Here is a 12,545-nt window from a genome sequence, read left to right as displayed (position 1 = left end):
CCTTTATGCGCTGCCGCCGAGCCCCGTCCTCCTCCTCAATCTTCTTCTTCCTCTCCTCCGCCCGCCTCCGTTGCTGGGCCCGTCCCTGACCCTTCCGGCCACCCCGACGTCCTCGGTGCGCCTTCTTTTTCGGCTTGGGTACAGCCGGTTCGACTCCTGCCGCTGGTGGCAGAGAGGCCCTCTGCGCGGGAGGATGAGTGCCCGTGCGGTTGCGGGAGTGGCCCGCTTCCCGCCGGAGCATCTCATTCTCCCGACGCAGACGGCGCATCTCTACCTCCCAGCCGGCGGGCTGCGGCCCGGTGTACCCAGAGGCCTGGGCTTGGTGGTAGGCCGGAGGGAAGGGGGTACCCCGCTCCGGATAGCAGGGCGGAGGGAGGGAATAGCCCTGGTGGTAGTGGCGGTGGGAGGATTCTTGGTGGTGGTGGTGGTGGAGCAGGGGCTGGGGGTGGGTGGGTAGGCCCATTGCTGGTAGGGGGCCCGGCAGGGGAATCCCCTGGAGCCAGCAGTGGGTCACCACCTGCTGGAGGTATGGATCCATCTGCAATGGGGAAGGGCCTCGTCACGCATTTCCACAAAAAAAAAAAATATAAACAAAATCGCGCGACACACACATTCATCCATTCACACACACAAGTCCGCACTCAGGTTCGCGAGGGTTAGGTTGGGTCTCGACGTGGACGCAGGCGTGCCGTCCACGTAGACGGGGCGGAATCCGACGAGTCGCTCACGATCGACATTTTCCGTTTTCCCGGAGTCCCTTTCCGTTTACCGGTCGGTTTTGGGGAAGGTGCAGGGTCGTCGTCCCCTTCCCCCGCAACGGTTTCCTCACCCGGTTCGTCGACGTCCGGAACGCAAAACGACGCAACAAATGGTTTTAGATCCGAAACGTGGACCTTCGGATTACTACGGCCTTCATTTTCAAGCTCGTAGACGACCGGCGATATTACGCGAACTATTTTAAACGGACCCTCGTACGATGGTGCTAGCTTCGCAGCAAAATTATCAGCAGATGACGATATTGGTCTGCCGCGCCGCCACACCAAGTCTCCTACTTGATACCTGACATCGCGCCGGCCACGATTGTAATAGCGGGCTTGACGGGCACTCGCTTTTTCTATCTCTACCTGCACGATATCATGAATCAAGGGAAGGCGTTTTAGTCGCGCCACCCAATTTTCGGGGTCGCTCCTAAGTATTGTACGAGAACCTTCAATCTCTCGCCGTAGATTCGGACTAATTACTGGGTCTCGACCGAGATTATGTAACGCGGGAGATACTCCAGTCGACGAATGCATCGCGGAATTAATCGCGAAGCGGAATTCTGCGAGATGTACGTCCCAGTCTCGGTGGTCGCTCTCTACAAATATCCTAATCATCGTTTTAATTACCCGATTCACGCGTTCTACCGGGTTAGCTTGCGCGTGATACGGCGGAATAGTAAATTGCCGAATCTGATGCTCATTTAGAAATTTGGTCACTTCCTTATTTACGAACTCGGTACCGTTATCGCAAAGAAATATTTCCGGTGACCCCCAACGGTAAATAACCAGCTCGCTAAAAGCTTTCAAGATGCTTTTGGCGTCAGCTGTGCGGATCGCTCGCATTTCCACGTAACGACTGAAGTTGTCGGGGAAGACTACTACGTAACGCTGTTGGGCCTTACTCGGTGGAAAGGGGCCCATGATGTCTCCCGCAACCACAGTCCATGGTCGCTCCACTACCCGAGTTCCCATAAGTCCTACAGGGGCAAGCTGTACAGCTTTATGTTGCTGACAGACTTTGCACCCGCGTACGAATGCTACGGCGTCTTTGAAATCTCCCGGCCAATAGTAATCTTTGCAGATTCTGGCGTGAGTTTTCTGAACGCCAGCATGTCCTGCGGAAGTATTATTGTGAGCTTCCTGTAGGGCTAAAAGTCGAGCCTCTCGCGGGAGGACTAACTTCCACGCATCATAATCGCGACCTATTGATTCGAGTATCACGTCCGGCCGATGGCAATACAGCCGGTTTCCCTCAACTTTCCAGTCTGGGTAAGCCCGCGGTCGCTGAATTACTTTTCCGCGTCGTGCTGTATACCACGGGTCGCTCTCGAAGTCGATACGCGACTGTGTGACCAAATTTTCGCTCGAATTTTCTTCGTTAACCGCGGAGACGCATTCATTTTCGGTGCTTACTGGGAGGGCGCGTGATAATGCATCGGGTACGTGATGTAATGCGCCTTTACGATGGACCACATCGAACGAATGATGTTGTAATTCGAGGGCCCATCGACCTAATCTCCCTACTGGATCTTTCAAGTTATGTAGCCAATGCAAACTACTGTGATCCGTGACAACCGTGAAATGATAGCCTTCTAAATACGGTCTTAGTTTCCGAATTGCCCACACGACAGCGAGACACTCCTTCTCGGTCGTCGTGTAATTCCGCCCCTCCTTGGACAGTACTCGATTAGCGAATACAATCGGATGCTCTTCAGTTCCGTGTCGCTGAGTTAATATTGCTCCTATTGCATAGTCGCTAGCATCTGTCTGTACTTGGAAAGGTCTCGAAAAATCGGGCCTCGCCAATACCGGGGCCGAGCACAGCGCTTCCTTCAATCGCTCAAAGGAAGTCTATTGCTCTTGATCCCAATGCCAGCGCACGCCTTTATGCAACAACAAGACGAGTGGAATTTTGTCCTTCGACAGGTTGGGTAAGAAGCGTGCATACCACCCAACCATCCCTAGGAATCGACGTAGTGTTTTTAAGTCTTTTGGCGGCGGATAATTCATTAATGGTGCGTTTCGCTCGGGATCCGGAGCTAAACCATTACGGTTTATCAGATACCCAAGGAACCGAACTTCCGACCTGCAAAATTTACTTTTCTCGCGATTGATTTCTAAACCCGCGAATCGAATAATGTTTAACACACGCTCTAACCATCCTAGGTGTTCCGCGAACGTGTTCGTTACGATAATTATATCGTTCAGATAGACGAACACATACGGATCAAATTCAGGTGGAATTAACTGATCCATCATTCGCTGGAACGTCGCAGGAGCATTCGTAAGACCGTACGGCATACGCCTAAATTGGAAGAGTCCTTTTCCGGGTACTATAAACGCTGTAATTTCCCGACTCTCGTCTCTTAGCGGTATTTGGAAGTACGCTTGACTTAAATCTAACGTCGAAATGTATCTCGCGTGGCGGAGTTTATCGAGAATGCTATCGATATGCGGAATCGGGTACGCGTCTTTGCGCGTTACCTCATTCACGCGTCGAAAATCTATGCAAAATCGATATTTTCCGCCCGGTTTTGGTACTATAACCGGACAGCTGGCCCACGCGCTCGTGGAGGGTTCAATAATCCCTTCACCCAATAATTTATCGACCTCTTCGTGCGCTACTTTATAGATCACCGGCGACACTCTCCTTGCCGCTTGGCGGATTGGAGCCTGACCCTGGACATCTATATGATGTTTGACCAGGGTAGTCGCCGGGACTGGTCCAACTATCTCGGGGAAGTTATCACTTAGAAACTTCTCTAGTACCACGTTTTGCTCGCTAGTAATATCAGCGATAGCAAAACACGAAGATACGTGTGTCTCATTTGAGCTTGTCGCGTTTATTTTCGCGAATCTCAAATTTACTCGGTCGCGCGTTTGCCATAAATCGCGCGAAGTATCAATTATAACTCCGAATAATCGGAGAAAATCCATACCGAGGACACAGTCGTAGTCTAAAACCGGTACCACGCGGAAATACATTACTTTCTTTGTTTTTCCTAACTCTAATTCTAGCGCAATAACCCCAATTACTCGTGTTTCTGTACCATCGGCAGTACGCATTACTCTATCTTGCGACCTGTCAATCTTCGCTTGGATTCTTTCCAGCGTTCGATGTCCGAGGTACGATCGCGATGCTCCCGTATCTATTAGTGCAGGAAAATTTTGTCCAAATAATTCTAACTGCAAATAATAGCGGCCATCGGTATTTGGTTGATTAGGGAACGCATCACTCCGAACACAGCGACGAGTTCGGAGTATGATGTTCCTTCTTCCCCTTACCAGGCAAAGAGTCGCGGTGCGCTCTTTGGGCAATAATTCGTCCAAAGCACACATATGATCTGATAAACTACTCGGTTCTATTTCGTTTATCGAATCTTCGGGGTCATTTTCTAATGAAGGTCGTTTTCCTATTTCTGAGGTAAAGCTACAAACGCTCACTTCACTAGAATCTTCAGCGCTAAGGTCCGGTCGCGTCGAATTAGGCTCATCTTCTGGCTCCGAGGTCGAAGAGCCCCGCAAATCTTTTTATTCGCTTCCCGACGCGTCATTTTCGTAATCCGTGTTACTCACCGATGAGTCCCTCCACGGTTCGGGGTCGGTGAATCGTACCGTCCTACCCGATGCACGAAGACTGTCAGCCGGGCCCGCGCGAGCTTCCTCCGCGAGCCCTACTGCCCGCTTCCCGGATTTCTCGCATTCCCGTATACATTATTCAATAGGCTCTGACCTATTGTCGACGCGGACGTTGTTGGTGGCCACTGCGCTTGATTATAAGACAGCGCGGGTGTGGTCGCCGGTTGCGGTGGCATCGGCGCTTGCATCCCGGCGGCTTGTTGAGCCCACCAAGGTGCAGGCGTAATCGCGGCTTGAGTCGGCTCAGGCGAAGGACACTCTCTCGCATAGTGTCCTCTTCCTCCACAACGATGGCATATCGCTGCGTCGCGGAATTGACCCCCACGATCCTGATATCGCGATTGACCCGCTACGTGCCCTCCCGGCGCTCGTGAGGAGGAGGTTGGTCTTCGCTGACCTTGTTTTGGAGCTGCAGCGATAGCACCTAGCTCGTCCGACGAACTGCTACGGTGTCCGCTATGGCTTGAGCTCTCTTTCCTACTCCCTTTGTCAGAATGTCTTTGGGACAATCTCCTAGACGATTTCTTAGGAGATTCCCGCGAACTATCTGACCCCGAGCTAGAGTCGCTGGTCGATCCAGACGAGCGTCGTTTGGATTTACCGCGCTTTCCTCTCCTTGAACGCGACTTCTTCTTTTTCGGCTTCTCCTCGTCCGATTTCTTCGCGTTCTTGCCGGTTGCGTCACTTTTTTTCTGTTTTTCGGGCTGTTTCTCGCTTTTCTCGGAAACTGCAGAGAGAGCTTCACGATTTTTACGCGACGATTTATCCTCTTCGCGCGTATTCGTAGCTCCAGGCGGTGGTTTGAACGCCTTATCTATCTCCGCGTTCTACTCAATTTCCCGACCTATTTTGCGCAAACCTGTGAATGAATCGAAATCCCTACGAAACATTCTACGGCGGTAATTGGGACGTAGGTTTCGATAAACCAGGTCCAATTGAACCGAGACGGAAGGGGTCGGCCTAATTTCTTTTAGAATCGACCGGATACGCACTAAATACGCTTTGATCGATTCGCCCTCCCTTTGTGTCTGTTGTCGCGCCTTCTCCCATTTCGCGTCGTTATCCTCCTCATCCCCGAATTGGCTGAGGAAGGCCTCGCGGAAGTCACGCCATGTGGAACAGGAGCTGCCTTCGACCTTAAACCAGGCTTTGGCTTCCCCGCTCAACACGACGGGGAGGGTTTCCCTGATCTCGCTAAACGTTAGGTCGGAAACATTGCGGCAATGTTCTAAATTCTCTATAAAGTCTTCGGCGTCGTCAGCATCGTGATTTTTAAATCGAATACCCCATTTCCGGAAAGCATCTATTACCCGTGTTCCTCTCCGGCTGGAGTATCGTGAGCTAGACTCGCTCGATCTTTCCGAACTCGATGATCTATTTCGCGATCGGTATTCAGAGGGTTGTCGACGGCGGCTAGTCGCACCCCGGCTTGTTCCCGGCGAATCTCTACTAATTTCGCGGGGTTGAGGCATCTCCGGTGCCCTTTCGACCGGTGCAGACCCTTGCGCTCCTGCCGACTGATACGCAATTACTAACTGCACGATGCTAGCTAGTAATTCGGGCGGAACCGCTCCTAATGCGGAATTTCCCGCTCCTACCGGCGCATTTCTTTCCCTCGAATACTCCGGGTTCGCTGGGGTTTGGTCAGGTGGTCCCGCAGACCGCTCATCAAGATGACGCCTCCGGGAGCCCGACCTGTCTGAATCCGATTCAAACGTAACCCCTCGTTTCGGTTTCGGCGTTAATTTGCGATTTTTATCAATACATGTCAAATTCGAGTCGCTACTCTCTTCTGACATGTTTATCTGTCGCGACGTTTCCCCTCCCCGCGGGGTCTCAAATAATTCATGAAGCGCATCTTCCGATTGCCGACTTAATTTCGGGTTCGTTTTCGGTGTCGCTAATTCGTCATCGTTGGTTTTTATCGCCGACGGTGTTGGAAGCGGCTGAGGTGGGACGGCGGGGTGGAATGGTTCCAATTCATCCACTCGCGGATACCACTGAGCTGCTTCCGGTCCGAAACTCTCACGTAACCTATGACGCACAAATCGATCGCGTAGTTGATCTTCCGAGCTATCGCGTGTATTTAGCTCCGCGTCCGTCAGAGCAATGATTAATTTACTACGCGGCATATTTTTCACGTACCGTCGTAATTCGTTACGTTCCGTTAATATTTCACGATCGCGTACTGACATTCCACTCGATTTGTCGGAATCCGACATAATTTACTACTTCCGATACTAATCTCCCAAAACAGCAACAAAAAAAAATTATTTCTAATCCCGCAAAAAAACTACAAGAGAAAAAAAAATTCCTAAAAAAAACTATTCTCAAATCCAAAAAAAAATTAGCACTCTACCCCGCGTACGATACCTCACTCCGTGGGCCCCACGTTGGGCGCCAAATTGTGACGCTACTGGCTATCCTTGGGGATAGTATAGAAGGGGAGGGAGGAGTGATCCCTCACCGATCGCGTTCACGTCCCAATAGGCGACTTCCTATAAGACCCGGGCGCCTTCGATATACTTTTAATAATACTCGAATATTTATTTTTACAGAGGGGGTTCTAACCCTCGTACGCGAATGTCGGGGGTGGAGTGCTAATATAACAACTCAATAACTGCGGCGAACTCTCTTTATTATAAAGTCGGTTATTGATACAATACTCGGTTCCCTTTACACGTTATGGGTGCGTTACGCTAGGTCCTAAATGTGGACGCGGCCTAAGAGGTGCGAACGCGGCTGAAGTCCCGATGACGTACTAGCGAGCCTCGCGCTCGAGCCACTAGTTGGCGTTCGCGGCGGCCCCACCGAGTCGCGCTGTACTCGCGCGCCACCGGCGGATCCCTAGGTTAACTATTACTCGACGCTACGCGGATAAGTCCCTCTTTCCGCGCGTGCGCGTACCGCGACGGTTATTCGCACTCACTCCGTTCCCGCGTACTTAAACGCAACAACGACCCGGATTGTTTACTCCCGCACGTCTAAGGTCGCGAGTCCTCCCAATAATTATGCTAAGTCCGCGGCCTTGACTGACTGAAGGGAACGTCCCTGTCAACGGTCAAACGCACAACGAATCGATGTAATCGCGAACACTTCTACTAATTCGCGCTTTTACACTTTGGGATATTCGTTATCGGTCCGACGGAATGACCACTCCGCTAAGTTGCCCGCTTACCCGTGACAGGTGAGCTGGGCCAGCGGTTCCCTATAAAACCGTTCGGTGCTACGAGCCCTAAAGCCCTAGCACACCCCGGGACGTCACAGGACTATAATACAAGACGAATAATCACCTTTACTTCAGCTTTCTAGGGCTGGCTATCTTCTTTCTCTCTGCTCTCTCTCTCTCTCTACCTCTCTGGCCCTTATAGCTGGCACTTGGGCCGGTACACTCCGCTGTCCGGTATGGTTTCGCGGCCGGGCTGCAGTCGCTGCAATATCACTTGCACTTGGGTGCTTGGTAGCGGCTGTGGCTTAGGTCGCGAAGTTATATCGGTGGCGGGGAATGCTCCTGGCACTGTGTCACCTTTGACTTCTAAACTACGTGTGTCGGGGCAGTCCGCGGGAGCAGGTAAGGACCTGCGCCTGTCCCGCCGCTGCCCCGCTACACCCATCGCGCGGCACTAGGGAGCCGACAAGTTATCGATCCTAGATCAATACTTATCGGTTGACAACTCCCTAGTTCATGCGCGTCCCGCCTATCTAGCGCTTGAGATTAGCAAAGCGCTAGATGGCAGCTATTGTAACGCTGCGGGGGAACGCAACGTTACAATACTTATATGCAGTCATATACCATTAATATTTTAAACTATTTTTATTATATTCTTATAAAATGATTGGCAGGTAATATATTCTTCAATAATGCAACAACAAGTATCGGAATGGGAAAATAAAATAGAAGTTATCAAATTGTATCCAGGAGCTGCCCCAGTAGCAAGATTGGCCGAGATGACGTCATTATGACTAGAAATCCAGTCATTTTTACATCATTTGAGCCAATTTTGGTAACGGGGTGATTATGTAGAGTATGAGCCATTTATGGATATTAGAAAATCATTCAATTAGACAATGCTACGGAGGATAATAAATATAGATTTCGACTCAAAAGAGGCCTGGTATTTTACACTGCGTAAAATCTATAAAATTGTAAGACAAAAATATTAAAATATATAAATACATATTCATGTTTTTACAGATATATTTTTTTGTATTAATTTCAGATTATGTTGGAGAATTCTGTTTGGTATATATAGTGATACATGGTGCTTATCAATAAACTCTAATACAATAATATTGAGATACTTATTTCAATTTAATTTGTGACCTGCAGGTAGTGGAAATTTAAATATTATCACATTTTCGGTTCATAGCCTCTTGTATTGTTATTATATTCTTATAAAATGATTACCAGGCAATATATTCTTAAATAATGCAACAACAAGCATCCGAATGGAAAAAAAGAGTAGAAATAATTTGTATCCAGCAGCTGTATGTTGAGTATGAGCCATTTGTGGATATTATAAAATTATTCAATTATATTATGTTTGAGATGAGCTTTATGTAGCAAAGCAACAATTAAAAGGAAAATTATATTGTATAATACGTACATATCCAATTTTAATTCAAACCAATTTTCTCTTAAGTAGCATTATTTATATAATAAATTTGTCTTATTTACAGGATATGTCAGAAAGAAGAAGGAGCATCTAGAATAGTGGAAAATTGGGTAAACTCTCAAATATTTTCATAAAGGTATGCAGAAAAAAATTTTAACATACGTAAACTGTTGGGGCCTATAATTATTGAGAATACAAGGATTAAGTAATAAATAGATCTTTCATCATTTAAAATTGTCATTAATTGTTGCGTATGTATATTTAAATAGTCAGCTTGGGTACTATTGTGTTTGAGATGAAGTTTCAGTAGCAAAGTAACAATTGAAAGGAAAATTGTATTATACGTATCCAATTTTAATTCAAACCAATTTTCTCTTAAATAGCATTTTTTTATATTATAACTTTATCTTATTTACAGGTTATCCTAGAAAGAAGAAGGGGCATCTACAATGGTGGAAAATTGACTAAGCTGTCACATATTTGCGTAAATATAAGCATATAAAACATTTTAACATACGTAAACTGTTAGTGCCTAACTATTGAAGATAGATGGTTTTAGTAATAAGTAGATCTTTCATAATTTAAAATTGTCATTAATTGTTGTATATGTATATTTAAATAGTAAGTCTGGGAACTATTATGTATGACTTGAGCTTTAGGTAGCAAAGCAACAATTGAAAGAAAATTATATTGTTTAATATGTATCCAAAATTAATCCAAGCAAATTTTCTCTTAATTAGCATTGTTTATATTAAAATTTTGTTTTATTTACAGGTTATTTCAGAAAGAAGAAGGAGCATCTATAATAGGGGGAAATTGGCTAAGCAGTCACATGTTTGCGTAAAGATATGCAGATAAAACAATATAATTTACAAAAACTTTTGGTGACTAATGTTAATGAGGATAGAAAGTTGTTGTAATAAGCAGATCTTTCATCATTTTAATTTTTCATTAACCGATGTATATGTATATTTAAACAGTAAGCCTGGGAACTATTATATATGACTTGAGCTATAAGTAGCAAAGCAACAATTGAAAGACAATTGTATCGTATAATACCTATCTAATTTTAATTTATACATATTTTATCTTAATTAGCAATGTTTATATTATAATTTTCTTATTTACAGGTTATATCAGAAACAAGAAGGAGCATGTAGAATAGTGGGAAATAGGCTAAGCAGTCACATGTTTGCGTAAAGATATGCAGATGAAACATTATAACTTACGAAAATTTTTGGTGACTAATTTTAATGAGGATAGAAGGTTGTAGTAATAAGTAGAACTTTCATCATCTAAATTTGTCATTAATTGCTGTATATGTAAATGATATTGATTAATACATAAGAGGAATAATGAAACGTGATTATATTTCTTCATACGCAAATGCAGTTATACAATGCATTGTAAATTGTTATTCAATTAGAAGTGTACTATTTCGTATAGGAGCAGACAATTCTCTAAAATCTTATATTTTTGCTTACAGAAACTTTTGATAAATCTTTAGAGAATATTAATATTAGACATATGCTGAAATCCAATTTATCGGAAAGTGGCAGTATGATGCTGGTGATTTAATCAATGCTCTGTGTGATAAATTAAGTTGCTTGAATCGCGTTGTGCAACATTATCTAACAAAAACGAACAAATGTAGTACTTCATGTTATCATACAAATATTACCCAATCTTATAATAATATTTTATTACTTACGCTATTTGATGGTATGAAGAGTTTGTTAATTCCCAAAAAATTATGCAAAAGTAATTCTTGGAGCACATGAAAGAAATAATTCGGAGCAACTTCTCTAAGTGGAAAAAAACTATTGAATTCTTTGTGCAGTAATCGCATGAGTTCTTTAGAACTTCAGCAAAAAATTGCTAGTACAGTTACTAACAAAGTTCTGATTGTTAAATTATCATTATATAAAACCAAAACTGAAAATATAGAAAACGTTAAAGATTGGATTGTTCTTAAAAACTGAAACATTAAAGGTATACCTAATGAGAAATTAGAAATGGGTGATAACGTTTATAAAGCAAATTGTGCGATTTTCCATGACGGCAAGAATGCTGCAATTGGTCATTATACGTCTATGATACGTAAGGATAAATCATGGATATATGCGAACGATCATATCGTTCAAAAGAAAACATTGCCCAGAAATTCAAAAGGTACGTTTATCATATTCTTTGAGGAAATTTAATTAATTCAATATTACGTTATTCGTATCTCTAACGGCTGCTTTTATCAATGTTGAAAGTTGCTATCATGGGTAAAAACATCTTAACATGTTCAACAATATTAGCACCACGGCTGCGTTTAAAACGCCATTTCACTAAATATTGGCCGCAATTATAGCGCCTTCGGCTGCAATATATCTAGTGAGTAAACTATTTAAAAATGATATGATTTCCACAATGAGTTTCTATCATTATTAAATTATTTTCTCACTGAGTATCGCGCAGTTTCAAATAAAATCTCGTAATACATATTTTTTGTGTAGAAAATTATTGTATCTTTCTTCATCAAAACTATTTATAACGAGTTGATACGTAATTTTTCAATATATTATTTAAAATGTTGTACTTTTCCTTTTTTAATATTGTTAAATAAAATTGATTATTGTTAACAATATAATTATTTATATATTTCAATTTATATTCCCTTCCAATAAAATTTAATTATTAGAATACACATTCTTTCTTTAAGAGTTTCATTACATTTTGTATTATTTGCATAAAGAAATTCTTAAGATGTATCTTTGTCACATTACAAAAAGCTCTGAGATCCCCCAAAAAAACACTTTCGTGTAAAAAAAAGACGACAAGTAATTGAAAGTGATTCCACTGAACAAAATAATCTATAAGACCAAACATTTTTTAAACTCAAATGTTACTTTAAAAATTTCTAGGTAAATATATTTCCACACATCAAACATCAATATTTTTACAATAAAAAATAATACATTAAAAACGAAATATTGCAGAAAAAGAATTTTAGACAAAAATATCGGAAAAAATACTTTACAGTTAAATATTTCAGTAAAGGAAGTAGTTCTTCTGGTTGCTTAATAAATATATCTGGCAACATAAAGCATGAATATCAAATAAATTAGGCAAGTAAGTCAATCAATCGGCAACATAAAGTATTGAAATCACATAAATTCAGGCAAGTAAATGAATGAATAATTAATTATTATATAATTTTTGTATACGTACACAGTGGGAAGTTGAATCGTGTGTGGTTTTAACTACAGTGTAGTATATCATTTTCCAAGTTAAATTACAGAGTGAAGCTAGCTGAACCACCCACGATTCAATTTCCTACTGTGTACTACTTGCCCGAACGGGCCAAATGTGTACTGTAGATGATAGTTCAAAGTGGAACTGATGAATACTCAAATATACTTTACACTTTTCGGCCCGTCCGGGTAAGTAGTACACAGTAGGAAATTGAATCGTGGGTGGTTCAGCTAGCTTACTCTGTAATTTAACTTGGAAAATGATATACTACACTGTAGTTAAAACC

At 43.5% G+C, this 12,545-nt stretch overlaps 1 protein-coding gene across 1 annotated transcript in view; it reads right to left on the bottom strand.

Annotated features, from left to right (window-relative positions):
• LOC136777841 (neprilysin-1-like) overlaps positions 1-12,545 on the bottom strand; it is an 889,524-nt gene that overhangs the window by 717,657 nt on the left and 159,322 nt on the right. The window lies entirely within an intron of this gene.

The sequence above is a fragment of the Prorops nasuta genome, unplaced genomic scaffold (assembly GCF_024137725.1).
Source record: "Prorops nasuta isolate Cenicafe-Biocafe unplaced genomic scaffold, Cenicafe_Pnas_1.2 PNAS00012, whole genome shotgun sequence".
In the NCBI taxonomy this organism is placed as follows: domain Eukaryota; kingdom Metazoa; phylum Arthropoda; class Insecta; order Hymenoptera; family Bethylidae; genus Prorops; species Prorops nasuta.
Note: the sequence above shows the minus strand (reverse complement) of the source record. Positions and strands in the feature narration are given on the sequence as shown.